Source organism: Panthera leo, chromosome C2, assembly GCF_018350215.1.
Source record: "Panthera leo isolate Ple1 chromosome C2, P.leo_Ple1_pat1.1, whole genome shotgun sequence".
In the NCBI taxonomy this organism is placed as follows: Eukaryota; Metazoa; Chordata; class Mammalia; order Carnivora; family Felidae; genus Panthera; species Panthera leo.
Window position 1 is genome coordinate 101974511 of NC_056687.1, and position 12758 is coordinate 101987268.

General features: G+C 35.9%; 1 pseudogene; it reads right to left on the reverse strand.

Annotated features, from left to right (window-relative positions):
• Positions 1-763: 763 nt before the first annotated feature.
• LOC122229320 overlaps positions 764-12758 on the reverse strand; it is a 39036-nt pseudogene continuing 27041 nt past the window's right edge.

A 12758-nucleotide genomic window follows, 5' to 3' on the forward strand; every position in this document is an offset into this window, starting at 1 on the left:
TGAAGGAACCAAACAGCTAACAATCCTGGAATTCACACTGAGATCCAATCAAGACACTCTTACTCCTATACTTCAAAATCCCCAACTTGGAAACTATACTCCTCCAAGAGCGTTAGCTTCCTTTCAGAGGTGCATCCAAATGCTGATAGTGAATTAAGTGTTGCATTGTGTCTGACTCCAGTTCCTTTTGTCGAACTTGCAAATATTTTCCTAGGAAAGCCAGCACTTTTAGGAATCCTTGATTACCTGATAAGATATAAAAAACTCTTGTTCTGGGCAGAAACCAGCCTTATTAGTAATAATAGGACTTTGCCATATTTCAGAGTGAGTCATTAAGAGGAATGTCACACAGAAGAGGATGTACCTAGGATCAATATGGCTATCTCTCAAGCTGGATGTAAAAATTGATGAATTTAGATTTCAACAGAGCATTGTTCTTTACAAACAAATTTCCCCTTGCGATAAATCTCCCCAATCTCCTCTTGTTTGTCCCTAAGAGTCTGGACTGGAAGTGACCTCTTATCTAAAATTTTTGTCTGCCAGGAATTGAAAATTTGTCAGGTCTGCAGCAGAGGAAGCCAGCCATATTCAGTTAAGAGGCCTGAGAAATAAGGTACACCAACAACATAGACAATGAATAATTTCTAGACCCTCATAGGTGTGTCAGATTGCTGCCTTCTTTAAAATTTTTACTTATTTATTTATTTTAGCATTTCACTGAAAAGTTTTTGTTGGTCTTGGTCTTCTGGATGGAAATGGAAATTTATTTTTCAGGAAGGAGTATCCCATCATGCTTCATGCTTCACCTGTAACCAGTGCATGGCCTCCTCTTTGCTGATCCTGTTTTTGTATTTGGCCACAATGTAGCCTGCCCTGTGCTTCTTGTCTGCAATGCTGAAACTTGACTTAGAACCACATGGAAATCTAGGCTGTAGATACCAATGCTTGGATCATGTTTGATCCCCAGATTGATGTGTTCCTGAATCCCCAAACCAAGGATTCCAGTACTGGAGAAGTTAACTCATACTCCAGCACTTTTAGACCTTTCTCTAGGAATTCCTCTGCCTTGACCCCATGGAATGTGCAGTGGACAGCAATCTTTTCATTTCTCTTGATGCCAAAGGATCTGATGGTGTGTCTAGCTTTGGAGAACACAAAAGGTCTGGCCTGTCAACTGCCCCAGTATCTTAGCTGCCTGAGTCAGTCTGTCCATTCTCCTTCCACCCTACAGATACTGAGGCAGAGCTTGTAGATGGGAAGTGCCCACATGGAGTTCTCTTTTCTGCCTTGATCTGGTGCAATGATGGGGAACAGGAAGAGCCAGAGTACTGCTTGTTAAGTGTATTCAAACTATGGCTCTAATTCTCATACTTAATATTAAAAATGGCACAATATAACCCAGGATAACTGAGAATTAAATGGGCCCTTGGGAAACTTTCTAAAAAAATTTTTTTTTAACGTTTATTTATTTTTGAGACAGAGAGAGACAGAGCATGAATGGGGGGAGGGGCAGAGAGAGAGGGAGACACAGAATCTGAAGCAGGCTCCAGGCCCTGAGCGGTCGGCACAGAGCCCGACGCAGGGCTCAAACTCACAGACCACGAGATCATGACTGGAGCTGAAGTTGGACGCTCAACCGACTGAGCCACCCAGGCGCCCCGGGAAACTTTCAATATGAGCAAAACATTCATTTGAGAAGTATCTATAAGAAAGGAGAAGGGGTATAAAATTCCATATATCCATGGTTTGACTGCATTTTTACATGAAAGTTCTTACATTCAGATTCCAGGTTGTTTTGATTAAATATTCCTTGGCCAGAAAAATTATAAGTATACAAAGTTTTATATCCCTCTGCATTACCCAGATCACCACTTGAACATAATGACATTTATGTCAGTGGCTAACATTCCATAACCCTCTTTATAACCCATGTTCCTTCCATTTTCTCACACCAGAAATGTTCAGAGCCTAATTGCTTAAAATTAATCTTTTTGGGGGGCACCTGGTTGGCTCAGTTGGTTAAGTGTCCAACTCTTCATTTTGGCTCAGGTCATGATCTCCTCTGTCAGCAAGGTGTCTGCTTGAGATTCTCCCTGTCTCTCTCTGTCCCTCCCCCACATTATATATAATAATATGTATTATACATATTATTATATATAATATTATATTATTATATATATTATATATGTAATATATAATATATATGTATAATATATAATATTACATATAATATTATACATATATTATTATATAATATATATATATATTATATATTTTCCCAGAGATTTACTTTATATAGAGTCATTTTCTAGAAACAGTTTTGATTATTTTGATCTCCTTCATGTAGTTATTTTGTTTTCCATGGTTACCCATATTTTCTTTTATACATACTTAACACTTTTTAGATTCATAAACATTTTACTCTGACTTAATGAATTAAATAAAGTATTAGGAATATGTTTAGAGAGAACTGTAAAAGCCATATAATAGTGTATTCAACTAAATAGGACTTTGTTTTTCCTTATTCTCAAAAAGACTGAAGATAGAGTAGGCACTATAACCAAGATGGCAACGTAGATTGTTTCCAACATCAGACTCACTCACAAACAGACCAACTAACAACTATTAATACACAAGATGCCATTTTGAAAGCCCCGGAACCCAGGTATAGGGCTGAAGCATCCCCCTAGACCATAATGCAGAGAAGGGCTGCATTGGAAGGTTAAGAGGAGTAGAACAGCTACACTGGACCATATCACCCTTTCTCTAAGCTGGCACAGCACTGCACTGAGAACCAACCACTCCCCGCCCCCCACCCCCAGCCTATGGTTTCTCCAGTGGGAGAAGAGAGTCCAAGGTGTATATCTAAGGTGCCCAGCAAATGGGACACTTCCCGGGAGGCCTATTTGGGTTTTGCCTCAATGAGGAATTCTGGGACTAGCCCACTGGATTGAGGTAGAGATGGAGAAGGTGGTGGGACTTACAGCAACCAGTGCCTAGACGTTGGAGGACCTAGCTCCTGTTTGTGGCTATGTCAAAGCAGAGACCCTAGCCAGAGGTTCCAGAAGTGGGATTGCTGGATCACATGATGGTTCTGTTTCTAATTTTTTGTGCAGTCTCCATACTGTTTTCCACAGCTGTTGTATCATTTTATATTTCTGCCAACAGTGTATAGGGTTCCAATTTCTCCACAACTTTGCCAACTCTTATTATCTTAAAAAATTATTATTAGGCCTATGCCATGAAATTTATTCCCCTTTGCTTTACCTAGACCAGTGGAAGGAAATACATATCTTCTTATGTATTTATTTATTTATTTATTTCTGAAGGAGGGAAAGCCTTCCACTTAGAGGAATTGCCAGGTATGATTCCCCTTCCTAGAATCTGTATCTGAGAAGATTTCTTTTTGTGTCAAGACTTAGAAGAAGGAGGCCTTGGGCTTTCTGCCCTAACCTCTACCTATTATTTCAGTATTATATTACAGATTCCTGTCTCTTTCTTGGGGATGAGAGAGTCACCCTTAAGAACCAAAAAAAACGAATGGCTAGGCGCTCTCCTTTCTGTTTTAACTAATAAAATGCTAACCTGAAATGCTCACATGTCTGGGAAGAATGGAATATTCAGTCAAAACAAGAAGAAAATACTGCCATGACAGAGAAATACAAGTACTGTATGATTTCACTTACGTATGCAACATAAAAAAGCCGAACTTACACAAACAGAGAGTAAACTAGGCAATTGCCAGTGGTACAGGATAAAGTGGGAATAAATGGGTGAATGTGGTCAAAGGATATAAACTTTAGTTATAAAATAAATAAATTCTGAGATTGTAATGTACTGTATGGCCACTATAGTTAACAATACTGTATTGTATATTTAAAATTGCTAAGAAAATAGATCTTAAAAGTTCTTAACACACACACACACACACACACACGCAAAGTAACTATATAGATGATGGATGTATTAACTAACTTAAGAATGGTAATCATTTCACAATACATACATGTACCAAATCATCATGTTATGTTCATATACACCGTATACATATACACAATTATATGTCAATTATATATACCAACAAGGGAAAACATTTAAATAATTGAAAAAAAAGACCAGAGAAGGTAATTTCAGTTGAATCCACAGTACTTCTTATTTATCTCCAATGTGCATGAATTCTATTCTCCAAATCATCCCATCATCCAAAATAGATGCTAATATGAGCTGTTTCATCAGTGATACAGGCAACAGAAAGGAAGGTAACAGAAGAAATTAAAGACACTTCCAAGGTTTGCAGAAAAATTTAAATCTCAGTGATGAAAGTCATATAACTTTGCTTAGTTATGGCCAACAAATAAAGGTTTTCAGATATAATATGTAGTCTTCATGTTTCTAAAGTGTTCAGTTGCTTGTGGTCAATCAACCATCACACTCATTTTAACTAAAGTATTTGGACAATGCAGCTCTTCAATTGATTATTTTTGTGTTTCAACTAAAAAAGATATCTGTGATTTCACACATTTCTAATTTATGCTGAAGATCATATATCTAGCTAAATTTGGAAATTATATTACTGTGGAAGAGGTGAGAGACAGAATTGAATTGACAGTCCTTTTTTTATATAATATCTGCATTTCAAGTTCATGTTCTGTGCTGAATTGTGTTGCCCACCATTATTTATATGTTGAAGTCCTAACTCCCCATACCTCAGAATGTAAATGTATTTGGAGATAAAATCTTTAAAGAGGTAATAAAGTCAAAAATCAAGTTGTTTTTTTTTTTAAGGTGAGCCTCTATCCTATCTGACTGATCCTTATAAGAAGCAAAAAAAAAAAAAAGTTAAAAATCTAACATTTGTTGAATAATGATAAGAAAATGGTTTTGAATATTTCAGGCAAAGGGAAGACAAGGAGTAAAGGACTTGAGGAAGAAATGTGTTGGTAATGTGTGGGGAAGAGCAAGGAGACAAATGTCAAGCATTGAGCTTTTTATTTAAAATTTCAAAAGTAGGGGCACCTGGGTGGCTCAGTCGGTTGAGTGTCCGACTCATCTCAGGTCATGATCTCACAATTCGTGAGTTCGAGCCCCATGATGGGCTCTGTGCTGACAGCTCTGAGCCTGGAGCCTGCTTAGGATTTTGTGTCTCCCTCTCTTTATGCTCCTTTCCCCCTCACCCTGTCTCTCTCAAAAAAAATGAACATAAAAAAATTTAAAAATAAAAAATTTTCAAAAGTATATATATATACATATGTATTTCTTTTTTTACTGCTTTATTGAAACATAATTAACATAGAACATTGTGTAAGTTTGAGGTGTACAACATAGTGATTTTATATATGCATATATATGCAAAATGACTACCACAAAAAGATTAGTTAACACATCCATAATAGTAATATATATAGAATATTATATATGTACATATATATTATACATAATATGTATGTAATATATATGTATATATTATATTATTATACTATACATATATGTGTATATTATATATATTATATGCATATGCATATATAATATATTATATTATATATGTACTTATATATGTATAATATATATTATATATGTACATATACATGCATATGTGTATTATACATTATATATATTATATATATGTAATAGTTGGTAATTGGTAATATATTACATATATATATATATGTTATTGGTCAAAAGATATAAACTTTCAGTTATAATATCAAAAAAAATGTCTGGCAATGTAGTGTACAACATGATGACTATAGTTAACAGTACTGTATTGTATAGTTGAAAGTTTCTAAAGGAAGTAAATTAATTTTAAAAGTTCTTACCACACACACACAACTATATATATTTTAATTGAATTTCTGAGTAGAAGTCTTTGCTTTCCTTTAGACAATGTAAAATAAAAATAATATAGCCCCTTTCTTCATTAAGGAAAATATTTTTTAAAATGTGAATATTATTTTGAAATGAATATGCTTCTATTACAAAGAAGCTATAAAGCAAATCACTTTGGGCTAAAAATATTCAGGCACTATGTTAAAATCCATTCACTTTGATCATAAGGCAAGCTAAGAATACATAAGTTTGTGATACAGAAAATTAACTAAAGAACTTGCCCCTATTGAAATTGGGAGAGAAATTTATATATAAATTCATTTCAATCATGATTGAAAGTTTTCTTATTTTGTTTTCACATGCAATTTAGTGTAAAAGTGTAAGGGCTCTCTTCTTACAGATTTATAAGACAACTACATCTTGAATTCAATTTTAAATCCACTGGCTTAAGGTATTTTCCTGGAGACAAGAAATATGTGTTTGTAAGAAACAAAAAATCCATAAAAATACACACCTATTGTCCATAAATAACAACATCATATTTTTTTCTTGTTTCTTTTTAAATCTTAAAATACATATAAGAAGTTACAGGAAGTTTTGGTTATTGTAGATATCAATTATGATATCTTATACATCATTTGTTAAGTAGGTATTAAGACGAAATTATCAAAAGTGATTTTTTGAGTTTCTAAACATGGAATATGTTTTATACTTTTACATTAACTTCCATTATGACAATATTTTAAGGTTGCATACCATAATCATGAAAAATATTTTTCCATATTACCATTCAAAAAATGTATAGTCAGAACTCTTGTGCACTAGGTATCTCAAAAAAGAGAATAAAGCACACTGCTTACTTTCAAGAAGCTCACAGTCTAGCAGGGACGCCATTCTAATAAACAGAATACTGCATTCAGTATGAGAGGTGAAATGATCGTTGGATGCCTAGGGTGATATGATAGACAATAGACAATATGGGTGGGGCAATAAATTAATTCAACAGTCATTCAGCAAATATTTCTTAACCTTTCACTATGTGCCAGACATTATTTTAATTGCTGGGGACATGGTGGTGGACAAAACTACATTAAATGGTTTACATTTCATCATGGGAGACAGATAATAGGCAAAAAAACACAGGTGAGCATTACGTCATACAGTGGTAAGGGCTTCATGCCTCACGGGACTTCTGAATTTGAACTTGCCAATCATCCGAGTATAGGGAAGACTTGCTTAAGGTAACTTGACTGGGATCAGAAATCATGTCAGGTGTTATTCTCACTATCACAATGTGGAGAGAACAGAAGGTAAAAAGTCAATGAAAATAATTGTTCTAGCAGTGTTCTGTTTCCGGGCTTGTACACACATATGGAAAGCATGATCAAGAATGACTACAAAAGAATTCAAAGTGTGTTTGAATAAATGATATGTGGTATGTGGTAAACACAGGCAAAGATTTGGCTATTGGGTAGCTCAAGTGAGTAGAAATAAGGTTTGGCATCAAAGGGTGAAATGAAGGGGAAAAATTTTAACCATTTTTAATTTTCCCCTCTCATCTTATATATATGGGGCATACTTTTTAACCTGTCCAGATACTGTGGGATGAGGTGGAATTAATGGATATGGAGGGAAACTTTTATATTTCTGTATGTGACACAAAGGAAAATGCAGCAACAACTTTGTGTGTGTGTGTGTATGCCGGGGGTGGAAATGGAAATTAAGAAAAAAGATAAAGGACAAATGTCCATTTAGAGAAAAATATTTAAGGTCTTACTTGGAGATAAGTATTATAACCCCAACTCTTGTTTCCTCGTGATATCTACATCTGCGTCATGATACCTACATCTACCTTACTGCATAAGACTTTTGTTAATGGGTCTATTGCTTTGTTGAAAAGGCTAAACCACAATTATTCAAGAAAAGTCAATATATGAAGTTTGGTATATAGTTAGTTTGACCCACAGGTACATATGAAATGTACATATGAAATATTTCTAAAATGGTTCTGTTACTGAATTTGGGCAGTATAGTAAAGCAGTCAGGACAAGTGTGCTGGCTATGGAGCCAAACAATTTGTGTTCACATCCTGCCTTCAGCCTTTACTGTGTGGCCTTGAGCATGATAATTGACCTCAGCGTGCCTCATTTTCTTCATCTGTAAAATAGAGAATATAAGTGTATTACATTATGATTGTTGTGAGGATTAAATAAAGTAACATGTAGTTTATCAGTACAAAGTCTTAATAAAGGTTAGTAATTTCTATCTTTAGTTATCTCAATAGAAAATACTTATAACTTCTTAAATCACTCTCTTATCTTGCCTCATTTGCAACATGAAAGAAAAAGGTAAATTATGTATAATATTACAACTATTATAAAACTATCAGAGAGTTAAAATAAAAAAATAATAGAAGATTAAGTAATTCAAATAATATAACTAGATTTTTATTTTTGGTAGAATAAAAAAGTTATGTGTCTAAATTGCAAGAGGAAGACTAGGACAACTGAATCTATTTCAGTTTAGGACACTGAGTATCTGAAATTATGTGAGGATTTCAAAGGCAGTGTCAACCATTAAGTGTATATTGTTGTTTTTTAAAACTTTGTTTTCACTGTAAACCTTATGGTAAAATAATGTTTTTTTGAAGCTAATAATTAAAAAAATGTATTTGTAAGGTTATGTGTGCATTATTAGCTCCTGTTGTTAAATTTAAGCATCTTAATTAGTTAGAGATTGCATTTTTACTGCAAGTAAAAGAGAATATAACTAAAAAACGGCTTAAACAAAGTTTGCATTTTCCTTACATAAGAGAATTCCAGAAGCAAATACCCCAGGACAAATATAGCAGCTCTTTTTTGTTATAAAATGCCCACACCTTTCCTCATGCCCAGTCGTCTTTATCATATGGTTTGTCACCTGATAGTTATGAACAGGAGTTCTATATCCAGTATCAGGAGAGTGTTCCAAAAGAAGGATAGAACAAAGAAAGGGCAAAGAACAACTGCATGTTTCAATTATTGTTTAAAAGTGTTTTTTGAAAATCAGTATCAGTAATTCTCACTTATATCTATTTGGCCAGAACAATAAATAAAGTTCAAGTGCTAAGCTTTCTAAGAGAGAAGGGGAAAACTGATGTTTTGTGAGTAGTGTCTACCTGTCTAAATAAAAACAAATCTGGAGTCAAAGAATAGTGATTTTTATTTTATTATTTTTTATTTAAACATTAAATTTAAATGTTTATTTATTTGTTTATTTTTTATTTGTTTATTTATTTATTTATTTAGAGCCAGAGAGAGCAAGAGTAGGAGAGAGGCAGAGAGAAAAGGAAAGAGACAACCCCAAGCAGGCTCCATTCCGTCAGTGCAGACCCAACGCTGGGCTCAGTCTCACCAATCCTGAGATAATGAGCCGAAATCAAGAGTCAGATGCTTAACCAACTGAGCTACCCAAATGTCCTGCCATTTTTTATTTTAAGTAATTCTTTTTAAATTGCTGCTCTTTACACCAATTGCTTATTCTGAAAAAAACCAATAAATCAATGAGGTTTAACAATTTGAATATATAGAATAATTATATTTTAATAATAATAAGCAAATGTTTTCTTTAAATTTAATAGACTAAGAAAAACTCTTAAATGGTGATCTCATATATATATATATATATATATACACCATGGGCTGTACAGAGTAGTTAAAATAAATATCTATAGGGATATTTGGAAATCCTTCAAAACATGTTATAGAGCTATTTCTTGATAGCCTTTGGGAATAAATAAATTTCAATTCCAGATCATTTTTAAATTTACCTTTCTATCTGGTTTCTCATGAACAGAATCAAGCAAAAATACGAAACACTTTAAGATCATCACAAAGGATGTGAAGCATCATAAACCTGCCCAATGACCTTGAGATATTAAATACTTCATGCTGAATGCATGAATATATTTATTCAACACATATTTACTTTGAACCAATTAAGTATTACCCTATGCACAGTGCAATGGTAGTATTGAGATTCTATGATTCAACTTAACGTTTTGAAATGTTTTATATAATTAACTGTTTTGTGGATGATCAAAGGAAAAATAAGTTAAGTCCTTTTTTGAAAATATTTTTTCTTGTTTTATTAAAAAGCTGTCTTTGAACTGTCAGCACTAAGCTTAGTATAATTATCTTGATGATGCGAGGAAGCCCAAGCTGGTTGTAAGTCACAAGAAATGGCACAAAGCTAAAAGGAAGATGAAATCAAGTGAGTGGATAAAATATTCTTCTTTCATAGGTGGGATCTAAGAAGGGATGTACTTCACAAATATTCCTTTCAGTTTGAGAGCAATTCAAAAAAGGAAAGAGTCAAGAGCACCATTGCTTCAAAAGCTGACCTAGAATAGCTTTTCAATGTAACAGAAAGTATTCTCACTGGGGAAAGCAAAGGCTGCAATAACTACATGATTTTAACCTAGATCTGGTTCATACAAGTGCCACCTCCTGGAATGGAGCTAGTTCAAGTGGTTACATCAAGTGAAAACGTGAAGATTGTATGCATCTTTCAGAATTCTGAGTTCAAACTTCATTTGGTTGAAATAAATTGTGCTTCATCTTAATTCTTGTTTCAAGCCAGGATGCACATGCTGATTGATTTATTGCCATCAAGTGATAAATTTTCTGAACAATAATATATTCCCCCCCCCACTTTAAAATAGCTTACAGGAAAGATGAACCAAGGAAAATTAATCCTATACAGAAGAATGCCATGATGAAAGTAATACAGAGAAATAAATTGTATTTCCAGATATTACGCTTCTCACTCAAGATATAAGAATCCCCAAGAAGTTGGGAAAGAAGAAAATAATAAGCTCTTACTGGGTAATTAATATATTTTTTCTTTTTAAATTGTTATTATCAGTGTTATCAATGCTACAATCACTCCCATGTTCAGTGAGTTTCTCTAGGGAGAACAAATAACTGATTTGATGTTATTTATCTGACCAGCTTGTATTGGTCTAACAAATGTAATGATTTAAAATTTCTTGATCAGCCACTAGGAAACTTTACAAAGCTATCTTTAAATATACATATAAATTTATTATTATATAAACATATTTTTCTTACAAATAATTTTAACTCTTCAGTCAATGTCAAATTCCACCCCCTACCTCTGGGAAAAAAAAATCATGAAGAAACATATTTTTTGTTTGTGTGAATGATATGTTTGGTAAACTTATCAAACTATCATCATTCAAAACATAATCATGGGAGAGGGAAGATGGTGGCATTGGAGGACGCTGGGCTCACCGCGCGTCCTGCTGATCACTTAGATTCCACCTACACCTGCCTAAATAACCCAAAAAACTGCCAGAGGATTAGCAGAACAGAGTCTCCAGAGCCAAGGGCAGACGAAAGGCCCACGGAAGAGGGTAGGGCGGTGAGGCGGTGCGCGCTCCACGGACTGGCGGGAGGGAGCTGGGGCGGAGGGGCAGCTCGCCAGCCAAGCAGAGCCCCCGAGTCTGGCTGGCAAAAGCGGAGGGGCCTGACGGACTGTGTTCCCACAGCAAGCGCGACTTAGCATCTGGGAGGTCATAAATTAACAGCTCTGCTCAGAAAGTGGGAAGGCTGGAAGACAAAGGGAAGGAGAGCTGCTGAGCCCCCGGATGACAGAGCTCAGTTTGGTGGGGAACAAAGGCGCTCGCCAGCGCCATCTCCCTCGCCCATCCCCCAGCCAAAATCCCAAAGGGAGCCAGTTCCTGCCAGGGAACTTGCTTGCTCTGCGCAAACACCCAACTCTGTGCTTCTGCGGAGCCAAACCTCCGGCAGCGGATCTGACTCCCTCCCGCTGCCACAGAACCCCTCCTGAAGTGGATCACCTAAGGAGAAGCGAGCTAAGCCTGCCCTTCCTGCCCCCATGCACCTTGCTTACCCACCCCAGCTAATACGCCAGATCCCCAGCACCACAAGCCTGGCAGTGTGCAAGTAGCCCAGACGGGCCACGCCAACCCACAGTGAATCCTGCCCCTAGGAGAGGGGAAGACAAGGCACACACCAGTCTGACTGTGGCCCCAGTGGTGGGCTGGGGGCAGACATCAGGTCGGGCTGCGGCCCCGCCCACCAACTCCAGTTATACACCACAGCACAGGGGAAGTGTCCTGCAGGTCCTCACCACTCCAGGGACTATCCCAAATGACCAAACGGAAGAATTCCCCTCAGAAGAATCTCCAGGAAATAACAGCTAATGAACTGATCAAAAAGGATTTAAATAATATAACAGAAAGTGAATTTAGAATAATAGTCATAAAATTAATCGCTGGGCTTGAAAACAGTATAGAGGACAGCAGAGAATCTCTTGCTACAGAGATCAAGGGACTAAGGAACAGTCACGAGGAGCTGAAAAGCGCTTTAAACGAAATGCAAAACAAAATGGAAACGACGACAGCTCGGATTGAAGAGGCAGAGGAGAGAATAGGTCAACTAGAAGATAAAGTTATGGAAAAAGAGGAAGCTGAGAGAAAGAGAGATAAAAAAATCCAGGAGTATGAGGGAAAAATTAGAGAACTAAGTGATACACTAAAAAGAACTAATATACGCATAATTGGTATCCCAGAGGAGGAAGAGAGAGGGAAAGGTGCTGAAGGGGTACTTGAAGAAATTATAGCTGAGAACTTCCCTGAACTGGGGAAGGAAAAAGGCATTGAAATCCAAGAGGCACAGAGAACTCCCTTCAGATGTAACTTGAATCGATCTTCTGCACGACATATAATAGTGAAACTGGCAAAATACAAGGATAAAGAGAAAATTCTGAAAGCAGCAAGGGATAAACGTGCCCTCACATATAAAGGGAGACCTATAAGACTCGTGACTGATCTCTCTTTTGAAACTTGGCAGGCCAGAAAGGATTGGCACGAGATCTTCAGTGTGCTAAACAGAAAAAATATGCAG